The sequence below is a fragment of the Lissotriton helveticus genome, chromosome 5_1 (genome assembly GCF_964261635.1).
Source record: "Lissotriton helveticus chromosome 5_1, aLisHel1.1, whole genome shotgun sequence".
In the NCBI taxonomy this organism is placed as follows: Eukaryota; Metazoa; Chordata; class Amphibia; order Caudata; family Salamandridae; genus Lissotriton; species Lissotriton helveticus.
This window is the reverse complement of record NC_136065.1, coordinates 1,125,091,766-1,125,113,593: the sequence shown is the minus strand read 5'-3', so window position 1 is coordinate 1,125,113,593 and position 21,828 is coordinate 1,125,091,766. Positions and strand designations below refer to the sequence as shown.

At 41.2% G+C, this 21,828-nt stretch overlaps 1 long non-coding RNA gene across 1 annotated transcript in view; it reads right to left on the bottom strand.

Moving 5' to 3' along the window:
* Positions 1-18,194, bottom strand: part of LOC144753516 (uncharacterized) — a 33,899-nt gene extending 15,705 nt beyond the window's left edge. The window contains exons 1-2 of the long non-coding RNA XR_013594396.1: positions 16,568-18,194; positions 4,663-4,736 (exon numbers count right to left, since the gene is read on the bottom strand). This is a non-coding gene — a long non-coding RNA (uncharacterized LOC144753516). The remainder of the gene's footprint in view (positions 1-4,662; positions 4,737-16,567) is intronic.
* Between the last annotated feature and the right edge of the window lie 3,634 nt (positions 18,195-21,828).

The window sequence follows — 21,828 nt, the reverse complement described above, 5'->3', positions numbered from 1 at the left end:
AAATATTAGTATAGAGGGATTCTATATCAAGAGTGACCACTGGTTCATGTATGGAATCAAAATCCAATCCCTCAATCAAACTGATCATATATGTGCTGTCTCCGACATATGTGCCTATAAGTGGAACCAAATCCTTAATGAAGATGTTTATGTATTCCCCATTGGGTTCGAGGACTGAACCACAGCCAAACAATAAGAGTTTGCTTGGGGTGGGGGGTTGTGAGCTATTCTTGTATACCTTCAGCAGTGTGTGTACAAAACAGGTTTTCTCAGAATTTTTTTATTGAGAAACTCCAATTAATTTGAATAAAAAATTGACCAGAACACCTGCTTTGTAAACACTGCTGAAGGTTCACTAAGAAGAACAAACGAAAGAGTGGGGGAGCCACACTCTATCCTAGGGCCATAACCCCACTCCAAAAGGGAACAATACAGTCTTTATGTCCCTCCTGGTGGATGGATGGGAGTTGTTATCCTCCAGCTGCCAATAGGCACCAAGGATTTTACATTTGGGCAAACAAAAGGGGTGCACGCACTACACATTGGCATTGAGGTATACCCCAGAAAGCCTACTAGACACAAGTGATTTCAAAATGGTGCCAAAACAAACAAAAGATTTGGGTCAGCCTACCCTGACATCGAGCTATACCCTCACCCCAGAAGGGGCAATAGAGTCTTTCAGCTCACCTCTGGGGCAGATAGGAGGTTTGTCCTAATAGGGGAAGCTGCCTCTAATCTGCCCCTGGGAAGGCAAAAAGCCCACTAGACAAAACAGATTTAGCATTTGGGCAAAGTAAAACAGTGCAGGAGACCCACTATGTAATTGGAGCATACCACCTCCCATCCATGTGCCGCCCGCCATGGGGCACGCACGTTTTTCTGCACCCCTGGGGGCAGGGATGGTGTTTTCGCTAGTTTGACCATCGAGGGTGGCTGTAAGCCCAGTGGATGCAAGGAATATTTTCTATATAAAATAATGAGGTGGGGTCTGGCTAACCCTCACATCAGGCCTCACCACTAAAGCCTCAACAGTCTTACTACTCCCCTGGGACAAAATGATTCGCATCCCCATGGCAAGTGAGAGAAACTTTCAGTTCTTTGGCTATTGATTTTACATACTGCCCAGCAGAGTGGGGCTACATCCCAATATCGTTCAACGTGCCATGCTGAATGTCTGCACTTTTCAGGCTTGGGTTAGCAGCTACATGGGAAAACCTACCAAACCAAGACATTTCTAGACACTCAGTGGAGTCCAGGGTGGTGAGCCTTGCATGGATCCCACAACATTTTCTTTCCCACAATGCCCTGAAACCCTGAAACATTGCCTAAAATCAAACATTTTCGTTGCATTTTTGTGATGTAAACTTTTGGAATCCCCAGGGATCCACTTAACTCCTAGCATCCAGTTTTCTCCTCCTGTAAATACTTCCATCGATCTTTGTTTGATCTGGTCTTAACGCAAGCATTAGGCCCAACCACACAAGTGGAGTAACTTTCTTATTGAAATAAGTGGTGCCAAAGGTTTTTCCCCATGTATGTAGCTTTGTTAGCTGATGTGAAGCATTGAAAGGAACCAGATAACAATTCCTGCCCTCCAAATCGGAATAGCCAAGATATCATTTAGGCAAGCGGGGAGCCCTCGAGAGACCCAAATAGGGGCAAAATCAGAATAATATCTTATTCCCCACTTCATTTTCAAATGTTGCCATACCCTGAGAGCTGACCTTATTACTTTTAGTTGTACCTTTTTGAAAAATCTGGGGGCACCAAATGTATATAAAAACCCAATACTACCACCCTCAAAGTGAACCATAGCATTCAAGATCTTCCCCCAATTAGAACCAGGAGGGCTAGAGAGTAGGCAGCAAATATTTTTAAATAGAAAGGCAAGAGAGTACAAAAAGACATCAGGGAGAGCGAAGCCACCCTTAACTAGCCTCTGTGTTAACTTCTTCCAAGATAGCCTGGAATTTTAATTGGCCCATATAAAGCTCCCTATCTTACTTTGAATTTTGCCCAGAAGTTTCCCAGGAAAGTCAAGTGGAACAGCCCACACAGATAGGTCAACTTCGGCAGGATAACCATTTTAACCAGGTTTACCCTGCCGAAAATAGTAAAGGGAAGATTCTGCCATTTCAAGAAAAGATTATCAAAATCTTTAGACACTTTATTCAAGTTCGTCGTGGGAATGTCCTCTATATCATGGGTTATAGTAATCCCCAAATACTGAACTCCCCACAGTGCCTCCCGGTATAGCCCTCAACCCCCCAGCACATAACCTCAGTCTTGGAGGGCCCAAGGTGTGGTTTAGTGGAGGCTGACGATTTACACATATTTTTTGAATGTGTACATCTAAGGGTCTTTTGGGAGAATGTTGGGAGGGCATTGGAGGGAATTTTTAAAGTTAAAATTAACCTTAACTTGTCTTTAGTAGCTTTCGGTATTGAAAATAACCTTACAAATCAACTATCTAATAAATCGATTGGTCTACTCCTCTGCTTGATATTAGCGGCCCGTAGAGAGATCTGCAGGTTGTGGAAAGACCCTGAGCCACAGCACTACGAGATCTGGCGGAGAGCAGTATTGAGTATGGCGAGACTGGACCTAGGGGAAGGGAATATCTGGGCACCATTAATTACCTGGGGTACAGAAATGAGGTTGGTTTAAGTTCCTCGGTCCAATGATTACACCAAGCCTCGCACAAAAGAAGCTGGCCTGGTGAGCCTAAAAGTGAATGCAAGAGCATGGACCCAGGGCGCCCTGCTTGGAAGGGGTCTTTATGCGAAAATTGCAGATGCTTTAGGTGAAATGAGGACTAAACAAAAAATATTAAGCATTGAAAGGAAGAAGACATCAACAGTACCTCTCTAACATGTGGAGCCAATGTGACCCCACAATAAGGACCAGGATTTACTGAATGTACTTAACTGGTTTTATTTGGATTGCCAATCGATCTAGTATATTTGCAAACAAAGAATATGTTCAATATGTACATCAATAGAATAGGCAAGTTGAAATATCTCAGTAAATTAAGGTGCAACAGAATGTTGATCGCCACAATACAGAAACAAATGAAAGCAAACATATATTCCATAAGAAACTCCCTTTCTCTCTACTAAACATAAGTCAGATATAGGGTCATCTATCAAGGGCCTATAATTCGGGAGCAAAGATGTCAGCATGATCACACTTCAGTAGACGTCTTTGGAAAAAGGAAATAAGCATTTAGCAAAAGCTTCACACTTATAAAAATATGGCAAGCAGAGAGGTCTCTACCTCTGAAAGTCTAAAGGGAATCTTCAGTGAAAATTAAAAAATGTGTGGCCCTGCACTCAAATATGTAAATTATGAGTAGAGGCTACTTATTACCCATAATCATAAGGCACGACAAAACAGTCCCTCAAGATCTTCCCAATCAAATAAAGGCACTGGTAGATTTTAATTGTAGGTAAATAAGTTATTTTCAGCTAGATGCATCAAACAAAAATCTGCTCGCAAAGGGGCAGATTCTCAGAATCTGCCCCTTTGCGACAGGTATTTTTACATTTGGGATGCAGCATCCCAAATGCAAAAATCGCAAATTGAGAAATCGCTAAATTGCGATTATTTGCATTTAAGGAATCTCAAATTGAGATTCCTTAAATGCAATGCATGAAAGTTTTAAAAATTGCGAATTCGCTAATAGGACACGCAAATTACCAGGAAGTACAACTTCATGGTAATTTGCAAAAACTTTGAAAAATGCACTATAGTGCTTTTTTCAAAGTTTCATGTTGGGCACACACATGCCCTAAGGGCATGTGTGTGCGCAACATATGTGCACAGATCAATTTCAGGGGTGCAACAGGATGTCCTTTGGACACCCCTGCACCCTTGAAATCGCAATCTCAATTTGCGAACCGCTAATTGTGATTCGCAAATTGAGATTGTCTTCCCATTCATTCCTATGGGCCTCTAGGCCCATAGGAATGAATGGGGAGGTATTCCTTAATTGCGACTCGCAATTTGCGAGTCGCAATTAAGGAATTCTAAGAAATCGCTATTTTTTTAGTGATTTCTTGATGCATTCCATTTTGCTATTCCTTAATAGCGAATGGGTATTATTCGCTATTAAGGAATCGCAAAATGAGTTGTTGATGCATCTGGGGGTTTATTCTTTATTCATAGACAAATTCAAGATAGCCAGCGCGTTCCGTCCTCAGGCAGACTTCTTCACGGCTAAAATATATACAAACAAACAGAACACTATTTACAACAAATAAACAAACAGATACTAGACATAACATGCAAGTAAAACAGACAAAACGTGGTTCTAAGAAGAATTGAAACTCATTTATACATTTGCAGTAACACAAGCCAATTTTTTAAGGTTCAAGGGAAGACCACTAATAAACACAAGATTGTCATATAAACACAGGTCAACACAAATATATGTACAAAACATTCCAGAAGAGTGAAGCTCACACAAAACGCAAGAAACAAAAACTGTTACATTTGGTCTTAAAGTCAACAATATCACAAACAAATTAAATACATTTAGTCAATGCAATAAATTCACATGAAAAAATTCAAAATGTACAAGCAACACATATTGGGGAGAGACAAAAAACCCAGAAGGTAAAACAAGATATCTACACACACTATCAAATTATACAGGCATACCTTGCTGTAGTCAAGAATTTCTTGAGATGAAGTATTTATAAATGTAATCAGGTCAAATTGTGGAACAAGTGAATCTGAAATAAAGTAAGACACGCACTGTCCTTCAGTTTGTCAATAAAGATACCATATTCAATTACACCTATATTACGTAACACTGTAAAACAATATTGTTTCAATACTGAAGACTAATGGTTGTGTTCTATAATTAAATTTAAGACAGGATTGCATATCACATTATCCCTCCTTGATTATTTTATCCTCCTTTTGCAGAAATGATTGATATATGATACAAAAAATAAGGCAAATAAAACGGCGCTGCATTAAGATGTAATTAAACATATAATCACAAAAGTTTATGGCCAAGCCAACACAAGAATTCCAGCAATATGAGCTAAAACATAGCAATACAATTACAGAATTTGTATGCAAAAAAGATTAATTATTAGACTTACATAAAATAGTTCACACAATTACGCGCGTCAGGATCAAACCACGAAATCTGAGGAGACCAGAACAGCACGTGTATTTCTTTAGCAGCAATAATGCCTGTGAAGGATTATAGAAGTATAGAGGTCTATTCGCCCTACCTGGGCACCATACTATAAACACATAAAGTTCAAAACATCTTCAAAGGTCAAGACACAACCAGTCCTACAATGGTCTTGTTGTTGTTTTTTTAGAAAGGTGAAAGACTAGTTCATTGTCAGTAAATTGATGCACATGTTAAAAGTGCAACTGTATCCCTTACTTATTATATAATGAAACCGTCATGATGCTGCCATTAGGAAACAGAAGCGCATATTGTTTTATAATATGTTTAAAAATCTCCAAAAAGATGCGCACCATATTTAAAAAAAGCTCCCTAGTACTATTCAAGGTACAAATAGAACAACCATTAGACAAGGAAACTAGACAAGGAAACTACACTAATGCAAAAATGTGTTCCATGAAACATGAGCGCCCAATTGGAAAGACCCAAGTGCTATCAAGAGCAGAGAAGAATAAAGTATCATTGTGAGATTGAAAAATATGTCAACAATAAAGGCAAGCGACATGGTTAAATAACAGCTCAAATATTATCATAAAGTGGTGTCATCATTAGTGATATCTTTAGAAAGTCTACTTCTTGCAATAGTGTGCTATATGCCACAAGTTGTCACCCAAAATCCACCATCTCTGCAATACCATATGGCGAAATGGTCAGAGCACGCCATACCTGCAGTTATGATCACAATTTGAAAGCAATATCAACAAGATTAAGAGGAGCTTTGGGGAAAGAGGTTACGACAAAGACTGCCAAAAAGCTGAACATAAAAACAGAAAATTGATTAGGAGAGATACCCTTGTTCCCAAGTCCATCAGGGTGATAAGACATATCAGACTCAGGTTACTTTCATCACTGAATACAACATGTACAGTGGCCACATCTTCAATATATTAAGGAAAAAATGGTATTTACTCCAATCAGACTCTCTTCCTTCTGACACCAAAACCACGAATAACATATTGCAAAGGGACAACAATAAAAGACATTTTATGTCCAAGCTTTGTTAGGGGACCAAAGATCATATCACGAAATTGGCTGCCTAACAAACCACATGGCTTCTATACATGTGGCAATTGCTGTGTTTGTAAATATGGAGTGAATAAACTTACTAGTTTCAGGTATAAAAATTAAAGAGAATTTAGGATCACATCTTTTATCAACTGCAACACCACATATGTCGTTTATTTGATAAAATGTTCCTGTGAGAAGGTATATGTTGGTAGTAGTATACGAAGTTTGAAGATCCGCATTCAGTAACGTATTAGGAACAGGGATGAGAAATACCCTGTTGCACAACACAATCATATGACCCATCTTGAGAATACTAACATTACCTTCCATGCATTAGATCATGTCAGCGGGTATGATAGAGGTGGTGATAGGACTAATTACCTCAGACAAACTCGGGCACACTGGTTCTGCCATTTGAGGGCTGTGACCCTTGGTCTGAACATTAACAACGAGTTTCATCATTTTTTATGAGACCACTGTGCCTGAATATTCTTTTGATAATGTTCTGGAAGTTTTTCTCTATTCCTGCACACCTTGGCGGGAATTGAATAGTTGTTTTTTGTTAAACTGGCTCTCTGGTTATATTTCATTCAGGATACACATAATCCTTTCTATTGTGATAATGATACAGTGTTTTCTTTTAATCATTGACCTCCATCGCCATGCATATGTCTTCGGACCAAGCTGGAATTTAGCTTGTACCCTTTTACTACATATCATCATCTGTGTGGCTATGGTAGGTTGTCTTTTTCCGTTACATTTCTTCACCTAACTGATATATGGTGTGAGATACAGGCTATATGCCGGCATTTTCTTAAGCGGATGTATTACTAGGCTTCTAATTTGTGTCTCTTCTGCTGTTCCAAGATGGTGCCCTTTTACTAATTTTGCAGGTTCGAGATGGCGCCACTCTACAAATTTTGTGATTTATGAACGCCACTTGATAGCTAATAAACGGCTGTTTTTTATTAGACTCCATGAATATAAGATTTCTGTAGCCTTAATAATTGGATATGGGGCTTTATAATGTGTTCCATTTAAATTAAATTCTTTTGTTTGGAATCGCATTCTAACACCATTCAAATATGGTGTGGATCTGAACTAATGATGTTTTATGACTTCATACTGACGCTTCACTTTACTTATATTTGACTTATATTTGCCTCTTTTTGTGCCGATCTAAGATGGTCTTTTTGCTAAATTTCTGTGATTCACTAACACAAGTTGAGAGGTTTTGTTTGCTTTTTGATACATAAGAATTTTGAAGTATCAATTACATCGGGGTTAAGGCACACTAGGCGTTACATTCAAATATATCGATTGAATCTAGGAAACCCCAATACCATTTCAAAATGGCGTGACTGTGTGGTAGTGACGTTTTTCGACAAGCGCCGGTCACTGCTACACTAGTCAAATTCTTTTCACAGAAGTCTCTGCTTTTCTACTCTCTTTGGGAGTATATATTGTGGTACCGCATGGCGTCCAGCTGGGCTATTCTTTTTGAACCAGACAATCTTATAGTAGCACGGGAGATACATAAGTATGCTGAGCGGGTAGCACTTTTTACACCTAAGGTTGCGCAATAATATGTTCTTAAGGATTATGGCATGTATAGAGAACCCATTTTAACTACTTGTGGGGTAGCCATCAGGAGATTTAGTTTTAACTCAATATGGTCGGGCTGTGGGCACAATAATGCATATCAAATGAGTTATAAATAACCGTTTAAAGATGGTGCTTGTTCTGAGCGACCACATTGACTCACTTTAGCGATTAGTTTACTCTCATATATTACTGTCATTATGATATCATTCTGGATACTATCTATATCTTGTGTTTGCTCGTATTATTGACATGTTCATAGACTGGGTTATCTAAATTTTTCTAATCCAGCTATTCCCAGTCAGCGGGGGAGACCAAAAGGGGGTTTAACAACATGGGTAAGACAGGATAGCAGTTATATAGTCAAACAACTGGACTCCAAATGCAATGATATTTTACTAATACAAATCCAGAGTCCAGAGTTCAATGACCTTTATATTTTTAATATTTACGCAAGGGGAATTCCTGGGGGTAAAGCCTTGTGTATTATTGCACAGTTTGAATCGCTCCTTGCTTTTTACAATGGGAAGGGGAACATTCTGGTCAGGGGAGATTTTAATTGTTGCTTCAAACCCCTCGATACTAATGATGTAGACCTCACCATGGAAGAAGATCTATCATGGAACATTCCGCAGCTGTCCATACTGCCCATTAAAAAGTAGACGGAAGCTGCACTTCAGCTTAAAGTGTTATGCGTTGAACAAGGGTTAAGGGCAGTAAATGGAAGAACGGCTTCAGACAAATTGGGGGCTCCTACATTTAACAATGGATTACGTAGGAGCCACATAGACTGTATCCTTATTAATAAGGATATTGGCCTTCTGTTAAGGACATGATAGTGGTAGATAGAGTTGAAAGTGATCATGATCCGCTAGTCTTAACTCTCAAGTTGTTTGCATTTAATTTCCCAGAGACATGCATAGAGGGTGCAGCCATTCTTCTCTCTAATGATTCAAGGAGAATTAAATGGGCAAACTGCCTCCTGAAAGAGGACAACATAGCGGTAATGAGGGAATTGACACTAGAGGCAACAACCGACCTCCAGAAATGTATCACACTGGGGGATGTGGTAGCTAACGTTATCCCAATACACACAAAACTTTTTTATCAACGTAAGAACTATTTTATTAAGAAAGTATCCAACTCGCAGAAAAGGCCTGTAAATATGGAAGATCAATGGTATGGTAAATCATGCAGGGTTGCGTATAAAGCCTTGGCTAAGGCAACAAAACTGAAAGATAGGGATAAAATTAAGAATGCCCGTGCCTCATATAAGAAAGCCCAATATGACGCTAAACGGGCTTGGGATGAGGTGTACTGGAGGGAGTTATACTGCGCCAGTAGAGAAAGGTCTATGGGTACATTTTGGGATGTGGTTAAATGGGGAAGGGGGATCCCAAGGGGAGAGCCCAGTAACCATGTCCCACCTGATCTCTGGGTTTCGCATTTTGCAACACAGTTTGCCCTCCTGGACTCAGATAGTGTGACGGATATAGATTCTGTAATTCTCCCAAATGGCATTACTCCGTTACACTTCAGTAGAACCGAGGTCGAAAGAATACTGAAAGTCATCCCAAAGGGAAGAGCACCCTGGCTGGATCAAGTACCAGCTGATCTGTTCATGTACGATAAGGAGGTATGGGCACCGTATATTCAATTACTTGCTAATGGTATTGCCAATGGCTCACCCATACCGGACACCTGGAAAGGAGCTGAGATTATTCCGACATTCAAGAAGGGGGAGCGCTCTGATCCAGGGAATTATAGGCCGATAACCTTAATGGATTGTATTCAGAAGGTGATAGCAAGGTTTGTCTGCAGAGAATCCAAGGGTGGATCGAGGAGGAACAAATATTGTCACCTCTCCAGGCTGGGTTCCGTAGCCACACAAGCACAATAGATCAAGTTTTTAGATTTGTTTTAATATATTGGCGAGTGGTATTGTTAGGTGGAGGCACGCGGCTTTTGACCTAGTGCCGCGAGCTAAAATGTGGAATGTTTTTGCAGGTCAGGGCATGCCACTAGATATCTTGGCCTTCCTTATTAAACTACATGAGGGCAATTTTGCCCAAGTCCGGTGGAATCAACAAGGGAAGGTAACAGACAGATTTTCGATTTCAAGGGGGGTACGCCAAGGGTGCGTACTAGCACCGACTCCCTTCTCTCTCTACATCAACAGGGTGATTCAGTATTTTGAGAACCATCCAACTGATGCCCCTAAATTGGATGGAAAACTGATCCCTCTGTTGATGTTTGCAGATGATACCTTGTTAATTTCTAAAACGCAACAAGGCCTCCAGAAGGCCATTGAACGCTTTGAGGTATTCTGCAAGGACCATGGCCTCTCCATTAATGTAAGCAAGACTAAGTTCATGGTCCTACATAAGCACAAGTATGTAAGAGGGAGGGTGGTCATGAATGGTGCCCAATTAGAACAGACCCAAGTCTTTCAAAACCTCCAAGTTCCTCCAACCGAGGGATCTGAGCTGTGGCGTCCCGCAGGGGTCGGCACAAAGCCCGCTATTATTTAATATCCACTTGGCCCCGCTCTTTACACTAATCGCCAACTGGGGGGTCACTGCAATATCTTACGCAGTTGACACCCAGCTGGTTTTCCCCTACCCAGAGGTGTCGGAGGCAGCTTTCGCTAGTTTCAAGGGGTGCCTCCGAGATGTGGCAAACTGGATGAACACGAATAAATTAAAGTTGAATGTGAATAAAATGGAGGTGATCTTCTTCGGGAAAGGCACCCCCCCTCCGGCGGGACTGTGGTGGCCTGCAGAGATGGGGCCTGCACATCCCCCCAGTCATCAGGCAAAACATTTGGGGGTTAAATGGGATGACAACCTATCCTTCTCTTCTCACATCCAGCAGGTGACTGGAGGTTGCCTCAGTAAACTGAGGAACCTGCGTAAAATTCTTAGGCTGTTGCCAGAGAATTACCGAAAAACGGTGATCCACGCTACGGTCACATCTAGGCTGGATTATGCCAATGGCTTATACCTGGGTCTTCCGAAATATCTGACCCAGCGCCTGCAAACCGTGCAAAACGCGGCAGCAAAGCTGATAAAGCACATCCCTTTTAAACAACATGTTTCTCCGTATCTTCGCGCACTACACTGGCTGCCTGTGGCGAGCAGAATAAAATTTAAGGCTCTTACTCTGGCTTTTAGAGCACTACATGGAAATTGTCCGAACTATCTAAGATCTCGGCTGCCCAGATACACCCAGGCCCGTTCTCTTCGATCTAACTGCCGGGTCCAATTACTCGTGCCACGAGTCAGAAGGGCTCGACTGGTGGGGTTTGGCCTTTTCGGCAAATACGGCACGGCTATGGAACACCTTGCCTCCTGCCCTCGTGAGAGCACCCTCGGAAGCCAGTTTTAAGAAACAGCTGAATTTGTGGCTCTTCTCTCAGAGAGGCTAAACATCCTCCTCTCTACGATTATCGCTCTGCCTTGCTTTCTCAGCGCCGGGACACCTCCTAGTCGAGGTAGCTGTTCGCGCTATACAAAACTCTGTATTATTATTATTATTATTATTTGGGCATAACTCTTGGCTCGAAACTTGACTGGAAAACCAGCTGGTCATTAAGCACGCCCAATTAGCAGGTGCTCTACACAAGGAGCTCTTCCACTCCCAAACACATCCAATTGCCCCAGTGTTAAAAATCTATGACGCAAAAGTCAGTGTGGCGGTACTCTATGGGGCAGAATTATGGGGCTATAGCAATCTAGCCACATTGACTAGCGCCCAAAACAAGTTTTTAAGGGGCATAACGGGACTCCCAGCATCCACTCCTCTAGATCCCCTTTTTTATGACCTGGGATGCCGACGACTGGAGGATTTAGCTCGATATAGACCAGTGGCATACTGGAGGAGATTGTGGGTTACCCCAGAGCTCTCCCAGTATGCTCGGGCATTCCATGAAGTCGGAGACGCTGATAGGGGACATAAAATCCCATGGATGAGGGAGGCAAGGGCAATGTACACTGCCATGGGCTTGGGGTCTTTGTGGGAAGATGCTATAGCAAATTCTTTCCCGCCCAGGAAAGTTCTCAGAGAGTTATATTGGAGCTTGGTTTCATCGAGAGGGTTCAGGAATTGTACGGGCCCTTCACTTACAGCTGACTTTCTGGAACTAAAACATGAAGTGACCCTGGAAGGATACTGGGACTTTATTATGGTTCCTGGAGACAGGAAGAGGTACCACCAATTTGGGTAGGGACGCTCCCTGTAAACTCTTTTACTTCCAAATGGAATGTCAATTATAATCCCATCTGTCCCTTTTGCCCTACACACCGGGAAAGTATAGCCCACATTTTGTTCATCTGCCCAGAATACAAATCACCAAGGCAGGTGTGGTTGAAGCCCATCTGTTCTCAGATGGGCATCACCACTGGCTGTGAAGCATTCAGAATTCTTAAAACTAATAGCTCTGAGCCTGTGGCTATAGTCGCCGCTAAATTTTTACACTGGATGTAGATAATACGCACACGCAAATTAAGTTTAAAATGAGACTCTGTGTTTTAGAAATATTTTAAAACTTTGCTGCTATAATCTCCTTCTCGGATATCAATTGAATATTGACCTTGGCTTTTAATCTTTTTAACCTGTTGTAACAGTTATTATAGATGTTTTATAAAAATTGTATACATATTTAAATTATAATTTTAATGGATGGACTAAGTTAAATACCACACCCCCTGATGCATTTCTATGGAATTGAATTGGGCAAATGGAATGTTATGCTTCCTATTTTTTTTTTTATTATGTGCATCTTTTATATCAATATCGAAATAAAGATTTTATGATGATGATGACATGTTCATATATATATTTTTTCATAAAAAATTATTAATAATAGATTATCTCTTACATTGGTTTTAACATGACTTCACATTTAAATATGACACCCGTGCTTTATAAACATACTTTATGATATTATTTGAGCTGCTATTTGACCATGTCGCGTGTCTTTAGTGTTGACATATTTTTTCAACCTCACAATGATACTCTATACGTTTCTGCTCTTAATAGCACTTGGGTCACTTTCCAATTACGACACTCATGTTTCATGGAACACATTTGTGCATTAGTGTAGTTTCCTTGTCTAATGGTTGTTCTATTTGTACTTTGAATAGTACTAAGGGGGTTTTTAAATATGGTGCTCCTCTTTTTGGAGATTTTTAATTATATTATAAAAAAAGTATGCGCTCCTGTTTTGTGATGGTCGCTTCATGATGGTTTCGTTATATAATAAGTAAGGGATACAGTTACACTTCTAACATGTGCATCAATTTACTGACAATGAGATAGTCATACACCTTTATAAAAAACAATAAGACCATTGTAGGACTGGTTGTATATTGACCTTTGAAGATGTTTTGAACTTTATGTGTTTATATTATGGTGCCCAGGTAGGGCAAATAAAGATTTATTCTTCTGTAATCCTTCACAGGCATTACTGATACTAAAGAACTACATGTGCTGTTCGGGTCTCCTCAGATTTCAGGGTTTGACCCTGACGTATGTAATTGTGTGAACTACTTTTTGTAAGTCTCATAATTAATCTTTATTGCATTAATATCCTGTAATTGTATTGCTATGTTTTAGCTCATATTGCTGGAATTCTTGTGTTGGCTTTGGCCATACACTTTTGCTATTATATGTTTTGGTTACATCTTAATGAGGCGCTGTTTGATTTGCCTCATTTTTTGTATCGTATATCAATAATTTCAGCAATAGGAGGATAAAATAATCAAGGAGGGGTAATGTGACAATCAATCCGGTATTAAATTTAATTATAGAACACGACCATTAGTCTTCAGTATTAAAACAATATTGTTTAACAGCGTTACGTAATATAGGGTTAATGGAATTTGGCATCTTTATTGACAAACTGAAGGACAGTGCGTGTCTTACTTTATTTCAGATTGTCTTGTTCCGCAATTTGAACTGATTACATTTATAAATACTTCATCTCAAGAAATTCTTGACTACAGCAAGGTATGCCTGAATAATTAGATAGTGTGTGTAGATATCTGGTTTTCCCTTCTGGGTTTTTTGTCTCTCCCCAATATGTGTTGCTTGTACATTTCAAATGTTTTCATGTGAATTTATTGCATTGACTAAATGTATCTAAATCTGTCTGTTATATTGTTGACTTTAACCCCTTAACTGCGGGGCTAATTCCCCCGCTGTGCTGGGTGGAGGAGGCGCGCGCAGCGCCCCGGTGCTCATGACGAGCTCAGCTGACATGAGCCCCGGTGGCCGTGTGCTCATGATGAGCTGAGCTCGTCATGACCACGCCCGTACCAATGGAACGCCCAGCACAGCAGGGGAATTATCCCTGCGTGAGCGCGGCGCAACGGTCATGACGAGCTCAGCTCGTCATGAGCACACCGCCACCGTGGCTCATGACGAGCTGAGCTCGTCATGAGCATGGGAGCGGTTATAACCAAATGTAAATTTTTGTTTCTTGCTTTTTGTGTGTGCTTCTCTCTTCTGGAATGTTTCGTACATATATTTACGTTGACCTGTGCTTTTACAACAACCTTTTATTAGTGGTCCTCCCGTGAACCTTAAAAAATTGTCTTGTGTTATTACAAACGTATAAATGAGTTTCAATTCTTTTTAGAGCCACGTTTTGTCTGGTTCACTTGTAAGTTATGTCTAGTATCTGTTTGTTTATTTGTTGTAAATAGTGTTCTGTTTGTTTGTATATATTTTAGCCCTGAAGAAGTCCGCACGTGGACAAAACGCGTTGGCGATCTTGAATTTTAAGAATTTGTCCATGAATAATAAAAAAAATACTTATTTACCTACAATCAAAATCTAAGAGTGCCTTTCTTTGATTGGGAAGATCTTGATGGACTGTTTTTTGTTGCATTATGATTATCGTTAATAAGTAGCCTCTACTCATAATTTACTTTTTTGAGTGCAGAGCCACTAATTGTTTAATCTGTATAAGTGGCTTGCATGTAATTTCCTTGGGGCATATGGAGGTCATGTCCCAGGCCCTTTGCACCAATCTCTAAATAGGAAATACAGCCTAGATAAGGTATATTGACTGGTGCAGGTCTTTTTGCCTTCATCATCCCCTTTGTGTTGAGCTTTGTAGAATCTTCAGTGATTCTAACTGTTTGAACACCAATTTAAAAGTAAAGGGAGATGCAGAAATATCCCTATCTCATTTCATACACCAGGGACCAATCAGACCACATTACTTGAGAACATAGCTACATTTTCCCAACACATCGAGCTGAGACTGCGGTTCTCAACCTTGAACATCTTGCCATCTTGGTACAAGATGAACAGAAAGCTTCTTTTGACTACTGTTTCTCACATTTACTGCCAAGTTTCCCTCTCTATCAGCAGACTTTACAGACAATTAGCCTTTTTCTAACTAATGAAATATTAAACCTGAAAGAAGGAAAACATGCTGGCAAACAAGAATTCATTTCAACTGGGGCCTTAAGTCAGGCTAAGTTTTAATGTATGCATTTAATGTGCACTTCAAACACATGGTTATACATGCACACGTACATGGTTATATATGAATAATTGTAAAACGTGAGTAAAAGAGTACATGTTCACATATCCAAATATAATTTGAAGTGTAAGTGTAAAACATGAATAAAGAATATATGCTTTTATGTTTAAACTAAACGTTAGTGCACACATGTATAAATCTCTAACCTCCACAGAGAATTAATTTCATTGATACGTTTAAATTCTTTTAGTTTTGGGGGCCTGGAATAGGCTGAATCGTCACACTTGTAGCTATGTGCGTGTTAGTAGTTGTGTAGGCAGTATCATAGGCAGCAACTGCAGTGGCAATGGGTGGTGCAAGCTGCAGAGGCATCCTGACTAGAGCCAGGGCACTTATTTGTTTTACAAATTAAGGACTGCACACAGGGAATATAATCTCAAATGTACACATATATTTGCATTTCTGTGACTTGTAAGGGTGGAGTCTGAATTGCAATGCTCCATAGCACTTTTCCACACATTTTCCCACAGCCAAAATGCAGCTATATTTTGGTGATTTTCTCCAATAATCTGCAAACTATGGGTATCTCTAGAATGTTCACGATGTTGGGAAAAGGACGCAAATTTGCTGAGGATGAATACCTTTTGTGGAATAAAAGTTATGAATATTTAAACACAAACTACCCCTTATACAAAAAAAAGAGGTTAGCTCGGGGGGGGGGGGGGGGGTGGAGAGCGAGAGAGAGTGTGGGGATGTAAAGTCAAGAGTTTAAAGACAATAGATACATTTTATTTTTCAGTTAGGTGACTAGAAGGTAAAAGGGAGAGTGACACCATCCAATGTGGGTGAGTTGACAGGAATGTTGCATTTATGAAACCCACATTTTGAGTTAAAGAAACCCCATAGTTGAGAACTGCCACCCGCGATTGGCAAACTTTTGGCAAGTCGTTCTCTATAGAAGTTTAGGTTTTAAACGTGACAGGTACAACCCTCAGAGGATCAGGCAGTAAATTCCTTCCACTGATAGCAGGAACCTTCCAAAGTCAGCGAGATCAAAAGTAAAGCATTGAATAAAAATGTCTCTTTGCGTTGCTTCTTCGTGCCTTATTAAACTACTTTTAATAATGTATTCGGTCTTGAAACATAAACCACTCCCTCTGTAACCCCCATGTTGCGCTCACGCGACTAACCGACATCGGAAAGCTAGTCAAGCACGAGAGCCGTGAGTCATCCACCGCTAGCGTGGTTACCTTGAGGACATCATCACATCGCGCCAGGAGCTCAAGCTCAACGGTGAGCAGAAGAATGGCGCCCAAATCAGGCGGAGACAATATTGCGCCTGCGCTGCTCTTCCTACTGTTTCTCTCACAGAACCCAGGCTTGCCAGGAGCCTTTTGGGTGTTTACGGGTCCGGCAACAATCAGTATCTGTCCGAGGAAAGACGCCCTGCTGGTGTGTCTGTTCTTGCTGGATGACTTGCAGCGCCCAAACATGACCGAGCTGGGCGTGCTGTGGAGCCGCGATGGAGTGCCAGTCGTGCAGTATGACGAAGGCGGCGGCGTGAGATCATTCCGTCTCGGTGCGTACATGCAGGAGCGTGAGGTAGAGATTGGCAACGCCTCCCTTACCCTCTACGAAGTGATGGAGAGCGACTGCGGAAATTACATCTGTCAGATCGATTACTTAAGGGAGAAAGGGAATGTCTCTCTGGAGCTAGAGTTGCGAGATATCGATCAAAATCCTGGAGAGTGCGTTTGGAGCTAAACCTCAAGCACCGAGTGAGACCCCAAGCAGGAAGCCGTGCAAACCCACCTGCCAGACTTTACCGACTAATGCTGACGGGTTCAAAGCGACTTCGCAACCTCCATCTAAATCCCGATTTGCAAATAAATCTCCTAGTTTAAAAAAATCTATAAACACGGCTGAAGACCCTATTATTAACTGTATTATATTGTTTGATGCCCGATTAGCATGTTGCTGAGTAACAACGGGTTGGATTGGGATTGAAAATCGGCCCGGGCACGCAAAAAAAATCGGCCCATATTTGCATTATCACTCCTCAAGTCACTGCTTTGGCGTAATCTTATAAAAAAAAAAACTTTAGGAGGGGGGTAAAAGAAATGCACACGTTAGTTCACAGTGGCCACTTCTACTCAGGCCCCCTGCCCCCGCTCAGTATGTGTACACATTAATGGGCCGGCTCGCGAGACAAAGGGACTGACACCTCTTGCTAAACGGAGGTAATGAGCACCCATCTGCCTCTAGAAAGGCCACTCAGACTCCCACTGGGCCGCTGGCTGTATTCCAACAGTAGAGACAGCGTCCAAATGGCCCCCCAGACTGCAAAAAAAAGAGGCCCACAGCAGCACTCGGACGCCGGCCCCTCGTGCATTGCCCTAATGCCTGCGTTACCAATCCGACGCTGTGTGTAACGTAAAGGAGCGTAGCTGCTATTAGTGCTGCAGTGGCACCGGGGCCCAGAGCCTTGCGCGGCCCATTGAACATTGATAATTGCTAAATTTTACTACCCCAAGAGCAGTGAAAGGGGACATTTTCCCTACTTGCACCAGGACCCATGCCATCCTTGGTATGTTTCTGGTACCACAATGTGTCGTTTTCACGAACAAATGTATTAATTTCTCTTGCAAATGACACACATACTTCTAAATACAGACAGTGTCTCTAGACTTGGCAATGCCCTGTAATTCTACATATTTCTGACATTCATGCAAATATTGAGAATTAAAACAACCTGTCTGGACAGCATACATGACAACGCTTCTGGTTCAGATGTAAACCTCACGATTTTTGCAATATCATTTTTGTTATTTAGCTTTCTTTCTCTTAAAATTGTTTCTACTCCAATAAAAACCAATGGGAGAATGAATGCTTCATGATTTCGCATCTACAGCGTCATCTTTGCTGTTCTCCAATGTTGGCAATGTTTAACAAGGTTAGATATGTCGCAGTTATAGGTGGTGCCTGGGCAGTGGGACAAGGGCTGGGATATTACCTGCCCCCACCTCGACAATTCAGGCGAGATGAGTACCCCGCTCAGCTTGGTTGAAATGGAACAATAATTGGTCTGGAGCAGAGTTTATACTGGGGGATTAATAGGCAAAGGTTTATTAACAATGACTTCAGTCGTTTTCTCTGCAGCTAATGGTACTTGGAGCCTAGGTAGTGTAATTTTTGGCTAGGAGGCAGTCTTTTGAGGTGGTGGTGATAGAGCACACAGGTCACCCGACTCAGTTTACCATACTCACCAGGGCCCATAAAACAACACAACTTATTGTGAGTTTAATCAGGTAACCTGTGCACTTGCTCTAATCAGTGATTTATGAATTTCAATTAGGACCTATACCATTGACTTACCAATCCTTGTCATCGGTACCTAAAGTCCTAAGAGATCAAAGGAGTTAAAATAATAGGTAGAATAATAACATTTGCACTCGTATAATAAGCACAAACTCGGGAAAGGTTTAAACTCTTTATCTAACTTTCTTAAATGTCTTAATCCAAATATTATAATGAAAATAACGATCCCAGGCAATATGCGGTTTCACAAGGCAATGCGAATCAGTAAAATATGAATAAAACTTAACAAAAAGATTTTAAAAATTAACAAATTTTAATAATTTCCATAAGAAAATCAAGTTAGTTTAAAATCAATACCACTCTACAATATGTCAAAAATACACATGAAACATATATCTTGATAAATAATGAGGATTAAATGGTGATGGTTTCCTAATATTAAACATCAGAAATCTTTCAATCAGGAAAATAATGATTAGAATGAAAATATGGAGAGATCTTTTAAAGCAAACTTTAAGCATTTGACATTTGGGTGGGAAGAGAGAAGGAAACAGTACAATGACATACCCACATTGAATATTTACCTAATATGGCGTGAAGAACTAACCCTGGCCACGGGTCAGTTTAAAGGACCGAACCCCAAAAGTGCTGGCACCATAAAGGCAAGTAGGTGCAGATCAGAATTAGGACAGGTAAAGCCAAATTGGATCAGGACAGGACCACCACAGGCTAAGACCGGCACCCGCACTTAAAGTTATAGTTGCAACGCCTTCGTTACTCCCTCTCTGCAGTCACAGTCAGAACCCGGTAAGAATTATTGATCTCTCCGACCAAGTGCTTCGCCAGCACTTCAGCTCTCAAACCCTGATCTGGGTTTCGAACCTTCTGACAGAGGGCTCCGCCAGCACCTCTGCTCCCGATCACCTATTGAGTGCTTTGGGTCAGTGACAGGTCAGCTATTCGGACAAGTCGGACAAATTAACTAGCTAAGCCTACCCTAGTTATACTATTTTCCAGGTCGGTGTACCACCCCCCAATGTTGCAAGTGTAAGGATCCCCAAATTTGATTGGCCAAAAGACGGGGAGATGTCATCACACAATACTAAAATGAAACTTTTCCCTAGCAATTTTAATTTTACGTTCGCACCCATCAATTTTATTTCCCATGCATGTTTTATTCCACCCAGCAGTGAATGTATCAATGTCGGTTACAAAGAAGTCCATTTAACAATTTTGGTACCTCTGTAGACTTCAGGAGGTGAAGTTCCCAGGCACATCTTGGTCAAGACTGTCCCTGGCACTCATTCAATGCCATGACTTGATGGTTTTCAGACTCTGGTGTGCAGGCTCAAAGGTTTCAATATGGAGTGCAGTGGGTTTCAAAATGGAGTATCGGGTACATTTCAGGCTCAGAAGCGTGATTACATAAAAGAATAAAAAAGAAACAGTTTTTGAACAAGACTAAATGAATGCACTGTATACCACTTAGCTCTACTCTATTCACATTACTTTATATTTAACTATTGCGTTAGAGTCAAGCAGAACGAACAGCTTAGCAAAAGCAGAGATGCAAGCTTCTTGCATGTGAGGACATAGAGCAGCCATCTTAGTTCTAGTGTGCAGAAGCAAAACATTCTCTCCAAAAGCCGAAAGTACGTCATGTCAGGTGAGTGTGACAGATGCATGCGCAATAAGAAAACCCGCGTAGCAGCGGCCATTTTAATGCAAGCGGATTATTATTAGTAAAAGGACATATGCAAGCTTCACCTAGTTGTCATGTAATGCAATATTAATAGGACAAACATGTTGATTAGTACCTTAACGTTATGTCGAGAGGACTGAATACAAGCAAGTCGCATTACGTGCGAATCCTTGCTCCATCAGTGGCGCAGTGAGAGTGGTAGTGGGTTTTTGCATTTAGGCCCAGATTTACTAAAACGTTGTGCAATGCAGCAAGACATCTTACTACGCTGTGTTACAGGGAGAAAGCTGGAACGTAGACATCTACTAAAGTAGGAAACATTCCAGCTCACTTCCTGCGCAGGTGCACAGAGTGCTGCCTAGCGCAAATGCAAGCCGGATTGTTTTTATGCAGGAAGGGGCATCTTCCTGCACAAAAGCAATCCTCAGAGGCAGTTTACTCTTTCTATGTGTGCTACAGAATGTTTTGAGAAACAAAGAAGTGCTATGGACTTTGTATTTCCTATAGACAACTCCTTCAGAAACAATTACTACAGAGTTTGTAAACCCTATGGATGACTCTTGTTTCTATGGTTCCTAGATGTCTTTCTTGAATGCAAGAATGATCAAATAAGAGGATTCCAACAATAAGTCTTGGCTGCAGCAACTATGTATCACAATACCACAATTTGATGATGGTTGTTTCCTGTGCTTGGCACCGGCACTTAATTGTCAACACCAGCACTTTTTACAGGCTGCAACATGGTGACACTGTTTGTCTAATTTACAGTAAGAAACAATAACAGTTGTTTATTACTCAATATCCATGAAAAATTCAAAATGAATAATGCCTGCTGCCAAAGCCAATCTTATCAGCTGCCTTGATCCTACTCATCATCCCCACAGCCTTCAGCACTGTCTCCCACCACACACTCATTGATCGCGTGCGCCAGATCAGAATCAGAGACAACACGCTTAGATAGATGACATCTTTACTCATGTGGCACACCCAGAGACTCAGTCTACTCCCTTCACCTCTCCACCCAAGCACACCCCCTTTGGCGTCTCTCAAGGCTCATCCCTCAGTCCAACCCTTTTACACATCCAAATGACTCCACCTGCAGACATCGTCAGAACCCACAACATCAACATCATCTCCTACGCGATGACGCTCAACTCCTCCTCTTGCTGTCCACGGACCCACCACAACAAAGGCCAATTTCCACAACTGTATGAAAAACATGATGGCATGAATGAAGAACTGCCTGAAGCTCAACATGGACGCACAGAAGTCTTGATCTTCGGTAGACACACCTTGTGGAATGACTCCTGGTGGCCATTGAAACTCAGACCTACCCCCACTTCGAAAGACCACGCCCACAACGTCTGCATCATCCCATACAATGAACTCAACATGAAATGTCAGGTCAACACTGTCTCCTCAGCCTGTTTTCACACTCTCCGCATGCTCTGCAAAATTTTAAAATGGCTACCCACCAATACCAGGAAAATA